The sequence below is a fragment of the Triturus cristatus genome, chromosome 3_2 (genome assembly GCF_964204655.1).
Source record: "Triturus cristatus chromosome 3_2, aTriCri1.1, whole genome shotgun sequence".
NCBI lineage: Eukaryota > Metazoa > Chordata > Amphibia > Caudata > Salamandridae > Triturus > Triturus cristatus.
The window spans coordinates 990297975-990318597 of NC_140584.1; the positions used below are offsets into that span (position 1 = coordinate 990297975).

At 42.7% G+C, this 20623-nt stretch overlaps 1 protein-coding gene across 1 annotated transcript in view; it reads right to left on the reverse strand.

The window, feature by feature from the left end:
- Positions 1-20610, reverse strand: part of PRKRIP1 (PRKR interacting protein 1) — a 166697-nt gene extending 146087 nt beyond the window's left edge. The window contains exon 1 of the mRNA XM_085649599.1: positions 20441-20610. The gene's annotated coding sequence lies outside the window, so the exon portion shown is untranslated. The remainder of the gene's footprint in view (positions 1-20440) is intronic.
- Positions 20611-20623: the final 13 nt, after the last annotated feature.

Sequence of the window (20623 nt, forward strand, 5' to 3'; positions counted from 1 at the left end):
AGGTGAAAATGGTTTGGTGATTCCATATGTTGGGAATAAGATAACAAGTTTAGCTGGTCCCTCAGGAGATTCAGGAAGAAGGACAGAAAATAATGATCTGAGACAATCCAGACATGACATGTAGTGAAGGATTAGAGGTACAGTCCAATTCGAGATTGGATGCTAGTGAAGCTAGTTGTTCAGGAATGCCGATATTAGAACCGCAGAAGAAAGTGGTTCCAGTGAGAAAAACTACTGAAATAACAGCTGAAGATTTGAATGATTGGATGAAAGTTCTTCAAAAGAGGGATAAAGATTCACAAGCAATTGATGTGGCTAGGTTACGTATAGAATTAGAAGAGCTTGTTGCAGGGACAGTTCCTACAGAAATTCTTAAAAACCATCATGATGGTGAACTGTTATTTATGTGCAAAAACATCACCTGGAGAGCAAGAAATACACATGACAGGTTAAGAGCAATAGCGAATGAACAGGGAGTTGACATTGATAAGGTAAAAGCTTTGCAGAAGTCTTATAGGATGGATTTTACAGACAAAGACATTGAGAATTTGAATGGTACTGGTAGAACAGGACAGATTAAAGAAATGGTCGCATTGTTGCGAAGATGGGGTGATGTAGAGAAGTGGAAGGATAGGTGGTACAAGAAAAGGGAAGAATCAGGAGATAGAACTTATTCAGCATTTCCTGTGAGAGAAAAGGAGAAACCAGTGGATACTTATCCTATGAGAGAAATACCTGGAGGAGGATATGTACATGTTCCGTGCACCAGACAGGATATTTTATCATTTACGAATGATTTCCCTCGACTGAGAGAAAAGCCCGTCGAGTGGTATAGGCAGGTAGATAGGTTTGTGAAATTGTCAAAAGTGCTGTGGGTTGACCGGAATAGTCTGTTTGATATAATTGTTCCAGCAGACTTGTGGACTGAGTGTAAAATAGTTGTGAGTTGGCCTACTGAGGAATATCCAAGAGATCAGAGAACAGGAGCACCAGATCCAGAGGTAATGAGAAAGTATGATCAGGTGATGGTATACCTGAAAAGTAAAGTACCTGCAAAAGAGACAGACTGGGTTAAAATAGACCGAACACAACAGGAAGCAAAAGAATCAGTTCATGCTTTTTATGAAAGGCTGATACTGGCGTTTAAACAATTCAGTGGACATGAACACCTGGGTGACAAAGATTTGAGTCATTTTGTATACAGATTTGTATATGGCCTGAGACCTGAGATTAGTGAGAGAATTCGTGAGCATACAGTGGACTGGCAGAGTAAGAAAATAGATGAGATTCTGAGACATGCAAAATACTTCAGTGATGAAATTGAAGCAAAACAGAGAAAGCTGAAAGAAAAAGCAATGTGGGCACAAGTGAAAGTTGCGGAAAGACAGGAAGCACAGTTGGTGGAACAGGCGAATAGTGCAGGAAATAATGCAGGGAATAGGCCCAGGTATGCAGGGAAAGGAAAGGGGAATCTTGAGGAAGCTAAAAAGAAGTTCCCATGTCACAACTGTGGCCAACTGGGACATTGGAGATCTGAATGTACCAATCCACCATTAGTGAATAATGAAGGTAAAACCTTAAATCAACAGGTGCAGAACGAGGGAAATAATCAACAGCAGCAACAACAGAAAGTTGTGAGACAGCAGAGTCAAGAGCCAAAACCGCCCTTGCCGCAGAATAGAGGGTCACAAAAGTACAATCAGGATTCAAGATTCTACAATGATGAGCAGGTAAACAAACAAAGGCGTTCTAACCAGGTACAACAGTACTTGCTAAAGAATGAAGGGAGTGAGTCTGAGGGTGATTATTGACGGTGCCGAAGAGAGGAGGAAGAGTGCATACTTGGTGCAACTCTAGAAATAGACCAGGCAGGACCATTTGTAGATGGGAAAATAAATGAAGAAAGTGTTACTTTTTTAGTAGACACAGGTGCGACAAGATCAACTGTCAGGTCAACAGATATTAGAAATCTTCCTCTCTCGGATGAAGCAATCCAAGTAGTTGGTGTAGCCAATACACAAATCAGGACACGTCTTACTGAACCAGTAAGAGTACAAATAGGGAAATTTTCAGACATGCACAGATTTATCGTCTGTGACACTAGTCCAGTGAACCTGTTAGGTAGGGATCTATTGTGTAAAATGAACTGTACAATTTTCTGTACACCGGATGGAATAGCTTTTGAGACACCAGATGAGGATGTTTTGTACCGAATGACTCTAGGAAATAGAGAGAGTGAAATGGTTGGAGCATTTGCTGTGTTTGATCCGGAGGATTTGCCTCGAGAGCTGAGAGACACAGTGAAAAGGACAGTTTGGGATTTTACTGGAGAGGATGTGGGATTGATGAATAATGTAGATCCTGTAAAAATATCAGTGAAAGAGGGAATTACTTATCCTAACATTCCTCAGTACAAAATGACACCAGAAATAATTGAAGGAATAACTCCTATTATTGAGAAAATGATTCAGCAAGGAGTTCTGAGAGAACTACTGAGTAGCCCATGTAATTCACCGATAATGGGGCTAAAGAAACCTAATGGGAAGTTCAGGATTGTACAAGATTTGAGAAAAGTTAACCAAATTGTAGTGGCATGTTGTCCCATTGTGCCAAATCCGTCAGTGATTTTGTATCAGATTCCACATGATGCTGAGTGGTACACAGTGATTGATTTGTGTCATGCTTTCTTTTCAATTCCATTGCATCATGACAGCCAGACGATTTTTGCATTTAGGTTTGGCCAGCGTATTTTAGCATGGTGTCGTATCCCACAGGGGTATACAGAGAGTCCTTCGATATTCAATCAGTTATTGAAAAAATCATTGGAGAGTTTGATCATGCCTGAAAACTCAGTACTAGTGCAGTATATTGATGACCTACTTGTGGCATCAAAGACACGTGAAGCTTGTGAAGTAGATACTATAGCTTTACTGAATCATCTGGCAGATGGAGGGTTAAAAGTATCTCCAGCCAAATTGCAATTCTGCAAGAAAGAGGTGCATTATCTTGGACACAATATTGAAAAAGGTCTGAGAAAAGTGACTGATGACAGGATCAAAATCATCAGGGGAATGAAGGCCCCAAAGACCCAGAGGGAAGTGAGAATGTTCCTGGGTATGGTGGGTTATTGTCATCAGTGGATAATTAATTTTTCTCTGATAGCAAAGCCACTGATTAAGCTGACAAAAAGTGAGATGACAGACCCATTGGAACTAGATGGAGAACAAATGGCAGCATTTGAGGAGCTGAAGAGCAGAATGTGTGAAGCCCCTGCTTTGGGTATGCCAGATTATGAAAAAGAGTTTGAGTTGTACTGCAGTGAGAGAAATGGATGTGCACTTTCAATGTTAATTCAGAAGCACGGACAGCTGAGGAGGCCTATTGCGTACTTCTCATCGACACTTGACCCTGTAGCTGTGGGTTTACCAGGTTGTCTGAAATCTGTGGCTGCAACATGCAGAAGCCTGGAACAGAGTGAGGGAATCATAATGGGATATCCTGTAAGGGTATTCGTACCTCATAATGTGGCAATTCTTTTGACAAGAAGCAGAACCCAGTACATGTCACATAGTCGGCTGACTAAATATGAGAAAGTCATTTTGGGAGCATCAAATGTGACTCTTGAGAGATGTGTGAATGTGAATCCAGCGACATTGTTGCCAGATATTGAAAATGTGGGTGTGAAAACGGAAGATGATCACAATTGTTTGGATGTGCTTGATTATTGTACAAAACCGAGACCAGACATAAGGGATCTTCCCTTGCTTGAGAGTGATCATGTGCTGTTTGTGGATGGATCATGTCTAAGGAATGATGAGTGTGTGCTATGTGCAGCATATGCAGTGTGCAAAGTTTCAGAGGTTATGGAAGCATCACCATTGAAAGGAGTGAAATCTGCACAAGTTGCTGAATTGGTGGCATTGACAAAAGCTTGTGAAATTGGGAAAGATTTGAGAACGACTGTAATAACTGATAGTCAGTATGGATTTGGAGTTGTGCATGATTTTGGCCAGCTTTGGCTGCAGAGAGGTTTCTTGACGTCGAGTGGGACTCCAATAAAGAATGCTGAAGTGATTGGAAAATTACTTGAGGCGATACAGCTGCCTAAGGAGTTAGCAGTTGTGAAATGTGCTGCTCATGGACAAGGAGATGATTTTGTGACAGTTGGCAATAGATATGCAAATGACATTGCTCAGTATTGCGCAAAAAATAACCAGTCAATTAATCGGGAACGAGAAGGTGAAATGTCTTTTTGTTCTGTGATGTTTACTAATGTCCTAGAAACGTGGGATGAAGTGAAACAGTTGCAGGATGAGGCAGGAAAGGAAGAAAAGAAAGACTGGATCAAGGCAGGTTGTGCCCCAAGAGAAACAGACCATGTTTGGGTCTACAGAGATGGCAGACCAGTCATGCCTAATTCCATGCTGTCGACAATGGCAAGGATGTATCATGGCCAGGGACATTTGGGAAGGGATGCGATGATCAGGTCTTTTAAACAAACCTGGTACAATGCAAAGTTCAGGACAATTGGAGAGAGCATCTGTCAAAGATGTTTGATTTGCCAGCAATTTAACACTGGGAAAAAGACAGTGGTGAGTCTGGGAACGATAGGTAGAGAAGGTGGTCCTTTTACAAGAATGCAGATTGATTTCATTGAAATGCCCCAAGTGAACAGACTGAGGTATGTTCTAGTGGTAGTCTGTTTGTTTTCAAGATGGGTGGAGGCCTATCCAACTAGGAGAAATGATGGAGTAACAGTGGCAAAGTTACTGTTAAGAGAGTTGATTCCTAGGTACGGGTTTCCAGTGACGATTGAGTCTGATAGAGGTGGACACTTCTATAATGAACTCATGAGTCTGATTTGTGAAGCATTGAGCATACAGCAGAAGCTACATTGTGCATACAGACCAGAGGCTTCTGGTGTTGTTGAGCAGATAAACGGCACAATTAAGAACAGGATTGGTAAGATGTGTTTAGCCACTGGAATGAAATGGCCCGATGTCTTGCCTCTAGTGCTAATGACTATTAGATCTACTCCAGATAGAACTACTGGTTTAAGTCCGCATGAAATCTTAATGGGACGTGCAATGCGACATGCATATGTACCTGTCAATAAGTTGATGACAATAACTGATGACATGATTTTGGATTACTGTAAAGGCCTGGCTGACGCAGTTCATTCTGTGTTTCACCAGGTTGGAGAAGAAGCTACCACACTTGAGAAGAAGCAAGCTCATGATCTGAGTCCAGGGGACTGGGTGAGGATTAAGGTGCACAGAAGAAGAAATTGCTTGGTTCCAAGGTGGGGAAGGCCGAGACAAGTCATTCTGACTACGACAACTGCAGTAAAGTGTGCTGGTGTGAAAAACAGGGTACATGCGAGTCATACTCTGAGAGTTCCAAACCCAAAGGATGGGACTGGTAAGGAGTATTTTGAAGAGTCAGATTCCAGTGATGATGAAGACACAGAACCAGTGAGAAAAGAAGCAGAAAAGGCTTCGAGAGAACCATTGAGAGTCTCAGAAAGGAGATCAGATTCTGTAAGAGAGCCTGAAGTTCCGGAAAGCAGTGGAGGAAAAAGAAGAGAAAAGAGCAATTCCACAGAGACTACTCCTGAATCAGAAGAGGAGGAGATTGAAGAACCACTTGAGATTGTACCTGAAGAAGCAGGGTTAGAAGAAGATAGAGAGGGACAGATTGCGGAAGACCCCCGAGGAGGTGTAGGGAACATTCTTGACAAGCTAGGTGAAGGGACAAGTAGACAGCAAGAAGATTGCGTGTCGGAGACCCGAGGAGGGACAGAAGTAGGGAAGTCTCAAATAGTGGTGAAAAAGACTGTGGAGCGAAAGAAAACTGCTGAAGAACAAGAGGCATTTGAAACAGAATCAGATGAGAGTGAGAATGAGAATCAGAGGGTTGAGTTCTGAGAAAGAGAACTTGGATTGGAGAAAGAAATAATACAGAAACAAGGCCGAAAAAGGTTATAAGAGGAGATCTTTGGCCTAACAACAGAATAAAGAGGCTGAGATATAGACTGATAAGAGCAAATACCTCGAAAGCTGAACAAGTGAATGAGGTATCGAGTCAGAATCCAGCAAGAGGTGAAAAGAGAAAAGAGTCAAAAGAACCAGAGGAGATCAAAAGGATAAGAAAACCTAACCAGAAGTATAGGTCGCCGGAATGGACGTACGTGGCACTGTCTGAAGGTGAAGAGACAGAAAGTCAAGGAAATCCAGAGGAGGCCATACGTGAAGTGGTTGAGGAAGGTACTGGTGAAATCCTGAAAGTAATCTTGACTGACATTGGAGAAAAGTCAGATACTGAGGATGATGTTGGAGATCTAATACAATTTGATGTCGAAGAAGTTGAAGTGAAGAATGACAAGTATCCAAATTGAGTGAATAGAAGAATTCACTTGGATTGAGTGAACAGAAGAAATCACTTGGAGAAAAGTGAAAGAAGAAAGTCTGAAAATTAATTGTTGAAAAATCCAAAGTTCAAGAAATTTCAGTAGTGGAGTAGTAGAGGCGAAGTCAAAAGACAAGGTCAAAGTAGTAAAATGGTTAACATAGAGAATAACCAAAGTGGATGTGCCTTTTTGAAAAGATGGTGTAGAATGTGCTGTTGCTGTACTGCATTATTAATGCTACTATGGGGTGTTTTAGCTTTGTTAGTTACTTTTAGAGTTACAATAGGTACATTTGAGATGCATACAGAGAATGTGACCAATCCAGAGAAGAGTTCACAAAAAGTAGTTCCAACTAGAATTAGTAATACTTACATACATAAAGATAGGTCAATTAATGATTTTTCTAGTAATGTTTTTTCAAAGTTGTTGTATGAATATGTGAAAACAATGGAAGTTAGGGATTGCTATGTTTGTATGCAATTACCTGCATCCGTTTCAGAGGGTGTTACTTATCACCATTTACCAGCTACGTATGGAATTTCTTGTAGTGTGCTGAGTAGTGTTTTTTATTTGTTAGGGAAAATAGATTATGAGATGTCTAACAAAGATAGTATTTTTGGGCAATTGTCAATGAACAAAAAGCTGAATCCAGCTAAAGAAGCTAACATTTTTGGTGAGATTTTTATTGAGAAAGAAGAATTAACATTAGATTACATTTTTAAGAATAATTTAACTTGCAGTCTGAAAGAAGAGGAGAAAGCTTTCCTAAATATGGTGGAGGAAAGAAGAATGAGCATGCATGAGAAAGCAGGAAAATACAAAGTGAGTGAGACAATTTGGGACATTGAGATGGGAAAAGAATTGAGAAATGGAGCTAGTCCAACTTTAGCTCTAGATACACCACAGAAGGGTAAGCTGTGCATTACAAGAAGGAAATCCCAATATGATACATATTTTGTTGGGACTAGTGAGTGCCATGATACATACTTCATTGCAACAGGATGGGGTTTCAGAGGTGGAGAAGATACAATTTTCCCAGGAGTGTATTAGGTTTGTGGGAACAAGGCTTATTACAGGTTGCCTGATCATTGGTATGGCACGTGTTATGTGGGCCTGGTCTTTCCAAAGATCTTTCATATAGATAGTAAATTAATATGTTCTACATCTTCTATTCTAACGCGTTTCAAGAGAGAAACTTGGTCTGAAATAGTGGGTAACATTTTTGGAGCTTTAATTCCTGCAGTGGGAATTTCTTTGAATGCTTATGGAATTCGGAAACTGTCAAAAGTGGTGGATCGTTTATCAACAAATACCGCTGGAGGGTTTCTTTTGGTAAATACGGAGTTGATTGCCGTACGTGCCATGTCTATGCAAAATCGACTTGCCCTTGATATTCTTTTAGCCAAGGAGGGTGGAGTTTGTGGAATGCTGAAAGTTCAACATTGTTGCACTTACATTCCAGACGAAAGCAAAGACCTGAAGGTCTATATCAAAAATATTACTGATTTGCATGAAGAATTAGTACCACTGGAAGCTGAAAGTTTATGGACTAAAACAGCTAATAAAATAGTTGCTGTTAAGAATTTTATTGCAAAAATAGGTAGTACTATTATAGGTAAGATATTGTTTCCTTTAACTTGTATAATTGTTGCTTTATTGATACTAATATTGGTGTGTGTGTGTTGTAAAAACAGGGGAGGGAAAAAGAAATTAATTAAAAGAAATAATGAAAAGAGAAATAAAAGGTTGAAAAGAGAACCACAAGAAATAGAATTAGAAGAATTGAGGGAGAGTGTTTACTTGGAAACAAAGAGGGATGATGAAAGGGTGTCTGGTGTGTAGTGTTGTGTAAGGAGAAAAAGACATTTCCAAATTTCTCCTAAAATGGGATCAAATTTCACAAAAAAATTTTTTGGGTTGTTTATTTGGTGATAAAATCACCAAAGGGGGGATTGCTGGAGCAGAGTTTTCTGTTGAAAATTTATCGGGTTTTGAAGCTTCAGTTGTCTATACGTGGTGAAATTAAAATTATTAATTTTAATTATTAATTATTTGTTTTGTGTAAATGTTTTAACTAACCAATACGTACTAATGAGAGAAAAACGACACGTGGGAATGCTTTCGTTTGCTTATTAATAATGTGCATGTTTTATTAAATAAACGTTGCTGAGTGCTGTTTATTTTAAAGCACGAAACGCTTTTGAATTAATGCTTTTCTGTGTTGCAAAGGCTAGATAATTACATACACATAAGGGTATTAGTGGGGTTAACACTGTTTAATCACTATGCTGTGGTAACGTTGTTTTTGTCTCTTTTAATTAAGATGGTACGTTTTGGCCTGGTGTAAAATGGCTGCCGTTTGCAGCCTGGCCTCGAGTAACTGAATTTTGATGAGAAGGCCTTGCTGAACATGGTCGAGAGTCATCTGACCACAGTCTTCGCCTGGTTAAAATTTTCCGTGAGGACAGCAGCAGTTCTGGACAAGCCTCCAGATACATTTGAGTAACCTTGGAGGACAAAGGAGCCATAATGAATGAACTCTGAGATCATGATGTTGGTTCCGAGGAAATACGAACGTGAAGGGATACTTTTTAATTTTTAGTTCCTGTTCTGTCTTTTTATTTTTGTGATTTTTCTGAGCGGAGATTTTCCAAATGTAGCGATGCTACATCCTTTCCTGCTCGCTTTGCTCAGCGGTTCAGCGGATATCTAGAACATTTTATGTTGCTTTCTTTTGTTTAAAACATTATAAATATTGTTAGCCTAGAGAGGGTCTAAGGCCACTTCTTCCCAAATCTGCGTTGGTGAGGATCTATGCTGTGAGGACGGCGACTCGGGAGACTTCTACTGAGAGACCTGTCCTGACCCATTCTGACATTTAGCTAGAATAGGTAATTATGAGAAAAATGATTTACTCTGATTGATTTTCTTTGACTAATTTTAGATAAAGCATCATAATTTTAAATACAGTGTTGGTGGTTATTTCTTGTCAATTATTGAGTACTCTATTTTGATTATTATTGTATAGATTGTTTAGATCATGATTCAGGACAGTTACAATAACTAGATTTATCGACCTTGGTGTAGATGCAGGGTGTTTAGGAGTTTTCTTTCCACAGGTTCAGTGTTGGTAGAGTATTTGAGTGTATGTTAAGTGAAATGGGCCCTAGTGTATGATTAATGTATGTGCGTGTAACTGTGAAATTACTCTATCCGTGGAAGTAGGGAGATTTTGTACACCCCGATCTGCACCAGTAGTTGACAGTCTGTGCCACTGCTCCGTCACAAAGCTACAAGTGAAAGAAAGTATTCATGGGGCACATCGTAGCCACTCCCGTGGCTCACCCGCCCCTTTTATTCTCATTTGGATCACTATCTTCAATGTGCTATCCGTCCCGAAGTGCTGCGAGCAGCTGAGCCGCTTATCTCGTACATTGGCTTAACACATAAATTGTTCTCTGTGCGAATGGTTGATCACACGTCCCATGTAGGATGTTGCCGAAAAAATGCTATAGTGCGCAGCTCTCTTTTAACCTGGCTTAAAGTGTTACAATCGACACATACAAGGAAAACTAAGCCACATTCTTACATTTTAAGTAACAGTAGAGGGCATTGTATACATCTCCCTCTTTCTCTGACCTTTTTTGCAACAGGAACTGACACCAAGATCAATAAGCCATATCATTTATTTCAGCTTTAAGGAGTTGCCTTATAATGAAGTATTATCCAGAGTGTGGCTGCAAGTATTTTAACGTGTTGGAGCGAGGGCTTGTACAATTTTAGCTTTCCTCCGGAGATTACTTAAATGACAATCCGACGCTATTCAGCCCCTGCTGTTAGAACGCTGAATTTTATATCGTTTATTCGTTCCGTTTTAATAAGGACGTATGGAACTTCTCTAAGTTGCTATGGTTTTCTATATTTTGTTTCAGAAAAACGAAATGGTTTTAATTAACTGAAACAAACTTACTAAGCAAACTGTTAGAATTGCGCTCGTCGTGCCTTACTCATTTTCAGAGAGTTCCAGTGGCAGAATGTAATGCTTCCAGCACCGGGGATCTTTTATTACTAACAAGGCAGTGTGAAAAGAAAAACAATCACCGTTAAATACCTGCCAAGCTCTGACCGAACGATGATAATGTAGTAATTCATGAACATATATATTTTTTTGGTAGTATGGGTGCAGAAGGTTTTCTTTTAGCCTCACTGTGCTTGTTATTATCGTAGACTTTGAGAACACCTTATCTATAGGCTTGCTTACGTCTGTCAAAGTCAGTGGGCGTCATGTTTGTAGCCAGATCTCTGCACTCTTTTTTAACGATACAGCCCTAACTTGGCCACTCATTCAAGACCTCAAAAGCCTGAATGGCATGCCGTTCTTTCCTGAAGTGAAATTCAATACCATGCTATTTTTGGCAAATCACATTATGTGCTTTCTCGTTTGCATTTCTGAATTAGATAGGGGCCTGACGTAATGTAAAGTCTACCTTAGAGCATTAGTTTTAAAAGTCACTTTTGCCTTGCACAAAAGCTTGGTTGCGTGTAGTTTCGGAAACATGTTTTAGATCTTTTAAAGCTATCTTTTTAATAAATGCACCAACACTCCTAATCATGTTTCAAACCAGCACTGAACGCCACTTTCCATAATGCCATTCACAGCGAGAGACTGTCGGAGAGATACCCTCTACTATGAGCAGGTGAGGCATAGAAAGCCCACACAAACCTGAGCAATTTTTAAACAGATTCCCCAACTTGCTTCAACTCAGTGACCATCCATAGCGAGACACCCCTCCTCCCAATCTCTACCAAAGGAGAACCAGCCCCTTCTCCCCCCAGAAAGAACACTACCAAATTAGATTTTTAAAAATGACATCCATGCAAATGTGTATCTCTTTGGAAAACGTATTTGATTTAAATTATTGGTTCAAGTACCATTTTTTTTTAAATATTCTTCCTTAAATCCTGCTTCTGGACTCTGACCGTCCAGCCACTCGTTCCTCTACTCTGATAGACCTTTCAAGTATCCCATGTCTGTGCGTCAATAGTTTAACTTGTCCAGGTATCTGCTTTTCTCTTACTGGGACTTCTAGATCCTATTTTATATAATGGTAAATAGAACTACAAGCTCCACAATGCATGGGGGATAGCCTGGCAGGATGAGTTACCCGTGCATGACCTGGGAAACTTTGGAGCTCTTACTTTGGCTGGAGGAATTGGGCATTGCTCCCTCTGCCCCCGGTCTCTGGGGATGAAGCCTGCAATTGGGGATGGCACTCAAACAGGGGCTCAAAATTTCCCCCAGATCAGGTCGATTTTCAAATCAGCATTCCACCATCTTTGCCTGCTAAAACTTGTACAGCTGCTACTCTGTTACTCTCAGAAAAGCGCATTAATTCTCTCTGTGGCTATGTGAAGTGTGGATTTATACCCTGGTCTCCACTGTATATCTCTGGCACAGCTCGAGGCACTGCCAAACCCTCCAGCTCACATTTCTTTTGGTCTGAAGCGATACAGTAGCATCACACTAGCCCTGAAATTCCTCTGCTGGCTCACAGTTAAAGAACAAGTGACGCTTTAAAGCCTTTAGTCCCCCTGGCTAGAAAGGGGAGGCCCCTGACCTGGGAAAGCTTGCTCGGAAATAAAAAGCAAGTAGAAAGCTGAGCAGGGCGAGGAAGGCGGAGAACAAGTGTGGGAGCTTGTTAGGTTGTTTAGATTATTTGCTTTGTCAATGGTTGCTAGTTGCATATGATAAATAAGCACCATATATGGCTTTGTTATATATAACATTGAAAATGCTGTAAGTCGGACATGATGATACTCTGAAAAAACGAAAACGAGTCTCTTTGAAGTTGTATCAAGGGCAGTGCAGTTTGGTACTGCTAGAACAGTAGATGTTTCAGCACCCTGGCTAATCTGCTGCATAGATAAATACATATAAGGTCCCAAAGGCGAGACCGGTTGCATTGCAAATGCTTGTTAAAAATAGGGACCACAATGGCCTCTTCCACAAAAAGGGGAGAGGGACAGCCCTAAAGAGATTACTTAGAATTGGAGCCCAAAGAGCAGGATGTTTTTTTTTTTTTTTAAAAGATTAAGCGGGACGCCATTCGGGCCTGGGGCTTTCCTGCAAAAACCTAGGGCAATCGCTGACTCCACCCACTTAACCGTGATTGACTAAATTAGGAGGCCTGTTCCATAACCCTAGGTGTGAGAACATCCCCTTCCTCAGTATCAATTGCTTTATCTAGGAGATTAAAAATGTGTGAGAAGTGCGCAGCCCATGCTGCTCTGCAATAAAAAAAATCAATTTTCGTTTTTGTGTCCCTCAGTGAACAGTGGGTGGTTGACAACTTCCCAAAACTTCTGTGAATCACTAAGGGAACAAGTCACCTATAAGTCAGACCACACTTTATTTCTAAGCTCATCCTCCAAATTTCAAGTGTGGCCTTGTAATTTTTCAGTGCTGTGCTTACCATGACCCTGCTTCTTGGGTCGATGTGGAGAGCTTCTTTTAGCGGTTTATTCGCTTTGCTACATGCCCTGTCAAACCAGCGAAAAGGCTGAGAAGACCGAGTGGAATGTTTAGCTATTCATTCTGATGATAAAACTCGACACAATGTCTCAAAATCTCAAATCAGGCCGGTAGGAATAGTCCCAGCTGACAAACAAATATATATTAAGCTGAGGTTCTCCTGGACTATTTTGGTTTTGAGAACATGCGGATCAATCCACTCCCATTTCAATCTAATGCCTTGATTTGAGCTATGCTTAATAGGGATAGAGGGGGCTTGCATAATCTCTCCCTTGTATTTCATATTTAAGTTGACAACTAGAGGATTTTGGCCACTGGCACAATTCGGAACACAAAATCAATAACCAGGTGACAATAATTACTAGAAATTAACAAAGTCAATTGTACTTGATTTAGGGCCCCCTAAAAGGGGGTGGGGAGTAAGGAAAGGGGTTATCTTTCATGTGATAATGTTATTTAGGATTAAATCCGTTTTTATTGTTTTTTTTTCCCCCAGAAGTAAATTAACCAGAGAACATAACAACTTGCCTACATCCGGAGGCCGGCGAGGAAATACAAAAGGACAGTGGTAGTGCGGGTGTAAAGTACCAATAGTAGGCAACTCTAAGTAGTCTCCCTTCCTGAAACGCGGGCCCACCGCAAAATGTCTGACCTTTCTTTATCAGAGAACTGTCGCTCACACTCCAGACCCCACTGGGTGCGGGCAGGTGAGGCAGTAGCGTTAGGGAGAGGGTTATGGAAAGTGTAAATGTCAGAGAGGATACGCTTGTCGTCATGCCTAGAGAGGAGCTTCCTCTCAAAAGGCGTGAGTGGTCTACTCGCAATTGGGAGTATTAGCGGGTGGGTTACCCAGTGTTGAATAGCATTATAGAGCCAATACTCAGACTCGGGCAATCCAAAGTCTGTCTTCAATTGAGGGAAGTATAATAGGCCCTGGACGTCAAAGAGGTTTCCTATTCATTTACAGTTGGTTTCTTGCCACCTAGAGAATGACATGCCATGTAGTGCCAGACAAAAATCTGGGTTCCCTTTGATAGGTGTGAGTGGAAAGATAGGAGTAGAGAGCTGCTTAGACAGACTGAGTTCATACACGTCCCCAGCATGCCCCTAATTACGGGCGAGACGCATACCCCCGCCGGGCGATGTTACCGTAGGAGCCTGGGGATCTTCCAAATGTGTATGCCCATGATAGCCTGATCTATAAAGCATTAGTGCTTCTGTGTTCGGGCGATGACACTCCACTAGGTATCTCAACTGCTCTTCTTGGTAATAGTGTACCAGGTGAGGGAATCCCAGTCCTACCTCCGCCATCGGTAAGTATGATCTTTTCCTGACCATTCTTGGCTGCTTGCCGTTCCAGATAAAACTTTCTATAAGCTGCTGAAGCTTTTGTAGGACATGGGGTTGGAGAGACAGTGTCTGCATAAGATACAGGATTTGAGGGAGAAGAGACATTTTAATGGGTGCTATCCTCCTGAGCCATGATATGGGTACCCCATGCCAGGACTGAACCGTGGAACGAGCGGGAGCCAACAAGGACGCATAGTTGCGAACTTGTCCTGAGAGGAAAACAATTGAATTCCTAGGTATTGAACCCCCTGTGTCACCCATGGGAATGGGGAAAAAGCCTCAAGTTGTGCTTTAATAATGTTATTTAGAGCATCCCCATACTGCGAGTGCCTAAAATGGGTTAATGCTTGACCAACCTCATCTTCTGGTCCACACACCCTCGTGTTACCAAAATCGCATAATGAGCAGTTAAAATCCCCTGCCCACAGAATACACAAGGAGTGCCTGGAAGTGTTTCCTTTGACAATTTCCTTATTTAAAATATCGACAACTAAGAAGTTTTGATGGTCAAATATATGATGGTAAAAAATTAACCACCAGGATTGCCACTGTGCCTAGCCCAGTTATTAACAATATTTGGAGCCAAGTTGAGGAATTAAGGGGCTTAACTTTCACCGAGCTACAATTATGAGAATTAAGAAAGGCCAAGGTGTCCCTCGCCGTCCCAGAAGTAGCGGGTCTGTTAGAGACCATGTCTCCTGAAAGCAAATCAGCTTATACCCTAAAACAAAACCCACTCAATCCTCATTTCCAAGTTTAATATGTATTCCAGCAATGTTCCAAGACTGTACTTTAATGGGAAAGTCAGTACCACGAGGCGGAGAAACAACTCCACCCCAAGTTCCTGAAGCCTCAGGACTTTCAGTGGTCATTGTGGGGACCAACACTTCACTCCTGACAGGCTCACCTGGTAATAAACCCCCATTAAGTCAATCAAAGTTTTCTAAATCGTTAAGAGCAGAAAACATATTAACACAAGGGACTCTGCTAGAAATGCAAGGGTCTATAGAAATATCCAAGTGGAAGAGTAACAACGTTAGTCTCAGTAAAACTACTGAATTCCATAATGTTCAGTATGCCCCGTAGGCAGACATGTCTGCGGAAATTTACCACAATGCAATCCCTGGGACACATTTCTTAGAATGTCCAAGCTGCCCCACACTCCTCACCGTTATAATCTCATTCTGACCCCAGGCATTAAAATGTTTGTGCTTGTGTAACCAATGGACAGCCTTGTTCCAAAGCTGGTCCCACGACTCCTGTTGGCCGTATCTGTGAGGTGGCACCCCGGACTGAATCAAAACATTGGGGCAGGCCGCAGAAAGAAGGCTCAAAACATCCTGGGAGGGGACGTCAGCAGTAATACCAATGGCATGAGGAATTGGGGCAGTAGCTGGGACAGTCGGACATGATTGGAAAGGTTGCCAACAAATAGAGATTGTTTGTTGCTTTGTCCGAGGTCCCTGGCATAGTATGTAGAGGATGACCCAGGATGCCCCTAACAGACTCCAATGGGGTTTTGGACCCACCCTTCTGAACTGTAATGCTGGCATCCTTTGTAGGGGGACAGCTAGATACCAGACAGCCATTGTGCTTTTCCCTTTTATGCTCAATAGTAGGATGGTTGATAAGCGACAAGACCCTCAAGTCGGCCTAATCGATAGGTCAATAGTTTTAATTGGTCATTCAGAATACTTGAACTGGGCACATACCGCTTCAAGTGGAAAACAGTCAAGTGACGGGGGGCCACATGTCTGGCTGGTGGAGGACTGTGTTGGTATTGGGGGCTGCGTTTGTGTAGTAGCGACCGGCTTCATCCATGCTAGTAGTTGATTACTGCCACTCTTGATAGAGCATGGCCATTTCTGATTTACAGATCCATTGCTCCTGGATTGCCTCTTACGTTTCACCGCAACACCAGGGACGGACTGCAAGATTGAATGGTCATCCAAATCCGGGATAATTTTATTTGCAACGATCCCTGCAACTCTATCCAATATACTGTCAATAGAGGCTGAGGTGATGGGACATGGGACAACAGCCCCCCACCAACTTTACATTTTCCCATGATGAAAAATAGCTGGAGATCTCACCTTCACACAAGTGGTGCTGGGATGCTCGCTCCCAGTGAAACATAGAGAAACGAGTGAAGAGCACAGTCCAGCCTCATCTAGTCGTGGATGGACGCAGACGTGCCTGCTGTTGGCTCGGGTTTGGCCTGGGCGCTTCCTGTACTACGGGACTGCAGCACGCTTATTAAAGCACCAGGCAGATCAGCCACAGCTGCTCAGGAAAGGGGGGGGGGGGGAATTGTGGAACGTGAGCTCCCCAGTGGTGTTAACAGTACCCAAGGCGATCCCCAAGTAGCGATGTGAATCGCCAGTGTCCTTCTTCCTCAGGCAGGGATCACCAAACAGTCTCCTAGAGTGTTGGCAGCAAGGCGAAATGACACCACTTGCCCCTGATGTTGGAAACACAGCTTGATAACTCAGAGTGCAAGCAATAAATCAGTGTACAGTCCAATACCTGCTTTCAATAGAATAAAAGAAGCACTTTAGTTCTAACTCTAAATATGCAAAGTTATATGACACTGAGAAGCAATAACAAATTGCCCCTGGAGGTCAGGGCTCTAGTAGTTGTCACGCCAATCCTTACCTGCTCTGGTGGTATGGCAGTCTTCAGCGGTGTGACGAGTGCCCTTTTCACGGCGCTCGCGAGTCTGGATCCTGCACGGCAAAGTCAGGCCGCTTGCGGTGTATGCAGCAGCACCCGACAGCACAGACTCTCACTGTCGAGCAGAGCTGCTCCTGCTCAGCAGAAGCAAAGGTAAGTTGCTCTTTTCCCTAGGAGAGGGGGTTAGGGGTGTGCTGCTGTGATCCTCCAGCTCCCAGCTGGAGCTCCAGCAAGAGTACGATGTCCTCGGTAAAAACGGGAATCCGTCAGGTGCAGAACACAGTGTACGGCCTCGACCTACCAGTCACAGCAGTATTCCTCCCTTGCCCAAAGTGGTACCAGCAGCTCCTCCTGGCTTACAGGGTTACCACACTAATCATGATCCGGGCGCAGGTTCTCCTTATGAATTTGCCCCCACTACCGTGACCCATCCTGGCATTCGGGGTCATCGATTTCGGCATGATCTAGTCCCGCGTTCCTGGCCCATAAATCAGTTCACCGGTGAACCCCTACTGGCATAAGGGGTCACAGCAGCATGACGGAGCGGCCTGGTACATTCCCGCACTGCACTTCTAATATGGCTCAGAACAAGGTAATCCTCTCCTGGCATATGTAGGTCACGAGCCGATACTGGGGCAACAGCCCAATCGGTACACAACCTCACATCTTGCGCAGGGAATCTGCGTGTAGGGCTTCCCACTCAACCTCACTTCCTCCAACGCTCTCCTCTCCTTCACAGGGTGCACTGGTCTTGGCAAGCAGGCATATAATGGTGCTCCAGACTTGGTGATCTTGGTGACCTTTGTGATTTCCCTCACCCAGCAGGGAGACCAGCTGGCCCTAGCCCGCAGTCCTGCTCACAGGCAGGCGTTTTGCAGAGTGTCCTCTTCTCACACAGCCCCTCTGGCTACTTGGCGGATGATTAATTTTTGGGGACTCAAGCTCCCCTTCTTATACTCCTTTTCCAGACTTCAAATGCGATTTTGGGTCAGAGTCTTTGAAGTTTTATGTGGGGGCTCTGCTTCTTTTGAAGTTGCACTTCTCTCTTATTTCCTTGTGAAAGATGTCTGTCACAGCAGGCAAGACTCCGAAGCTGATTGCCCCGCAACACCACTCATGGGAGGGATCAAAGTTAACACCTAGGTGTCAGCCACAGTGATAAGTGCATTAAAAGGTTAATCCCAGATGTCCAGTCCTACTCTTTATGATTGACTCATCAGTCCCATCTCTCTTCCTGAGATGTGTCAAGGGCCCTTCCTTGTGATCTATCACTGAATCAAAGGGTTGTATTTTGAAGTGTAAAGGAAGTCTCTTCATTTTCCCTCTAGAGTTACCACCTTTTCAGCTCACAGGAATACAGCAATACACAAATGTGTCTAGGAGGGCTCCTCTCCTCCTCATGTTTTCACCAGGCAAGCCTGGGCTTCCCAAAATGGAACCCAGTGTCCTCCATATAATGTACCATTGCATGTACACTTATTTAGTGTACATTGACAGCACACTTGCTGTTCAGCACTATTACCTCTCTGAATTATACACTTAAATGTACACATGCATTCAGTACACACACTCAGTCTGGGTGCACTGTTCACACTGAAGCTTTTCTATATTTAAACAAGATGTGTTATTTACAAACACACACATTGCCAGCACACACGCTCACCATGTGCGCTCTCCACAACACTCCACCCTTCGTGTATTGTACATCACGCAAGCATACATACACCCAGCACATGATTTCATTGCACATGCACTGCACTACATCTTTCATGAAATGTAATGTATTCCTCACAGGCATTCATACACTCAGCACATGCATGAATCTCACAAGTACTGCACAGTATGGTTCTATCCCTGAACGCTACCCTTCCCAAGCACACATACAACAAATGCAGTCACTACTCCTGCCCTATGCAGTACTCCACATCTACCTGATGTAGGCCAACAGTGAGTTAAGTACACAACAGCTGAACTTTTAAAACGGTGAGTGAGTCTGTAGGCCTCACTCCAATGACAGTGTAAAAAGGTCCTGTTCACTACCACTGATCATTACAAGGTATGCTACCAATACTGAGCTTGTGATGCTTAACTCCTGGTGAAGGTGGCAGCCTTCCATCACTATGAAAGTAGCTCTCTTCCGGTCCAACAAAACCGCAATCTGTGAGACACGGCTAGGTCATAGCGCACATGCATGATCCGTGTTTTCCTCTGACAAAAAAAAAATCAGCATTAGGGATCCAGACAATACAGTTGTCGACTACTGTTATCTGGATCCCTAATGCCACTCAGGGCAGGGGTACACATGTATACCATGCAGATGACTCTTCCGTCCCAACAATGGCTATTCAAATAATTCCAAAATACCACATTTCCCTTAGCAACAACACCCTTGCTCATAACTGGGTGACAGAATGAAACCGCCTTTTGTCAATAGAGCCCAAACCCTAGGCGATATGCTGGGGATAACAGTCTCTCACTAAATGGACACACTGCGAAACTACAATAACATTGTGAAAAATGCTCAATGGTAGCTGAGCACAATTCGCAAACTTAGAGCCTTGCTTCACAGTGAGTCCATTGCCTAGTTATCTCAGTATTGGACTATGAATCAGCTTTCCTCACTAGATTACCAAAATACAGCCTTTCTTCCTCATCCCCAAAGTAGAACTAAACCTGGTAGCGTGATTAATCACAAACACAAAGAAAAGTGAACTCTCCAGAACTAAGATCGGTAAAAGGAAAACCAGTAGAGAAGTGATGTATTTTCAGAAGGCATATTTAACCTATAAGGATAAGCTCTATAGATACCTAGCTAGACCTAGCTTTTTGTCCATTGCCCAGTGGAGCTACCTTGTTAGCTAGTGAGGAGATGGACTGCGGACTTCCCCCTCAGCCGTCACCTACCCAGCCGGACTTTGGGCAGACTTTCCTTCGTCTCTCCGCCGTATCCCCTTCCTGTTACCCTTTTACTTTACTCCCCTTACCATTCTACGCACCACTAACCAACAGATGTAACTTATGTATTTTCTGTAACAATGTTTTTGTTTTATGGTAACCGATGCAACTTTCCTCATGAAAGGCGCTCTGATACCTCCGGGTCTAGCCAGCGCTATATAAAACAAGTAAATAAATAAAATAAATAAATATCTATCCTGACTACCACAGAAACTGCACATCCTAGAAATTAAATGAAACTCAAGAAACAAAAAAATATATTGGTACTTGAAATCCCTAAATTCAGTAAGCAGAAAACGACCAGAATAAGAAACAGCAAGTCTGCGAAAATAAGAAGTGACACAGTCACACATCCCTTTTAAAAACGTGTGAAAAAACTTCTGTTTAACCAATAAATACAAACCAAGCTGTCACATATTTGCGTGTGGAGTTTGTGTCAGTCATTCGGCGGTGGATGACTTCACAGACGTTCCTTGCTGGACAGAGCCGCTGTTGACAGGTAGTTCAGGAAAGATACTAACCTGGATCGAAGACGGTCATCCAACTTCTTAAATCCAAAGGGTTGCTCGCTAAAACGGCGAAAAAAGCAAAGTCAATGTACTGTCCAACGCCAAACTCTCACTGGAAAAGGCAAAATCCAGTGTGCTCGCCCTACCAAAAGCAGCTCAAAACAAGCAACTCACCTCCCCAATTGACGACAAAAC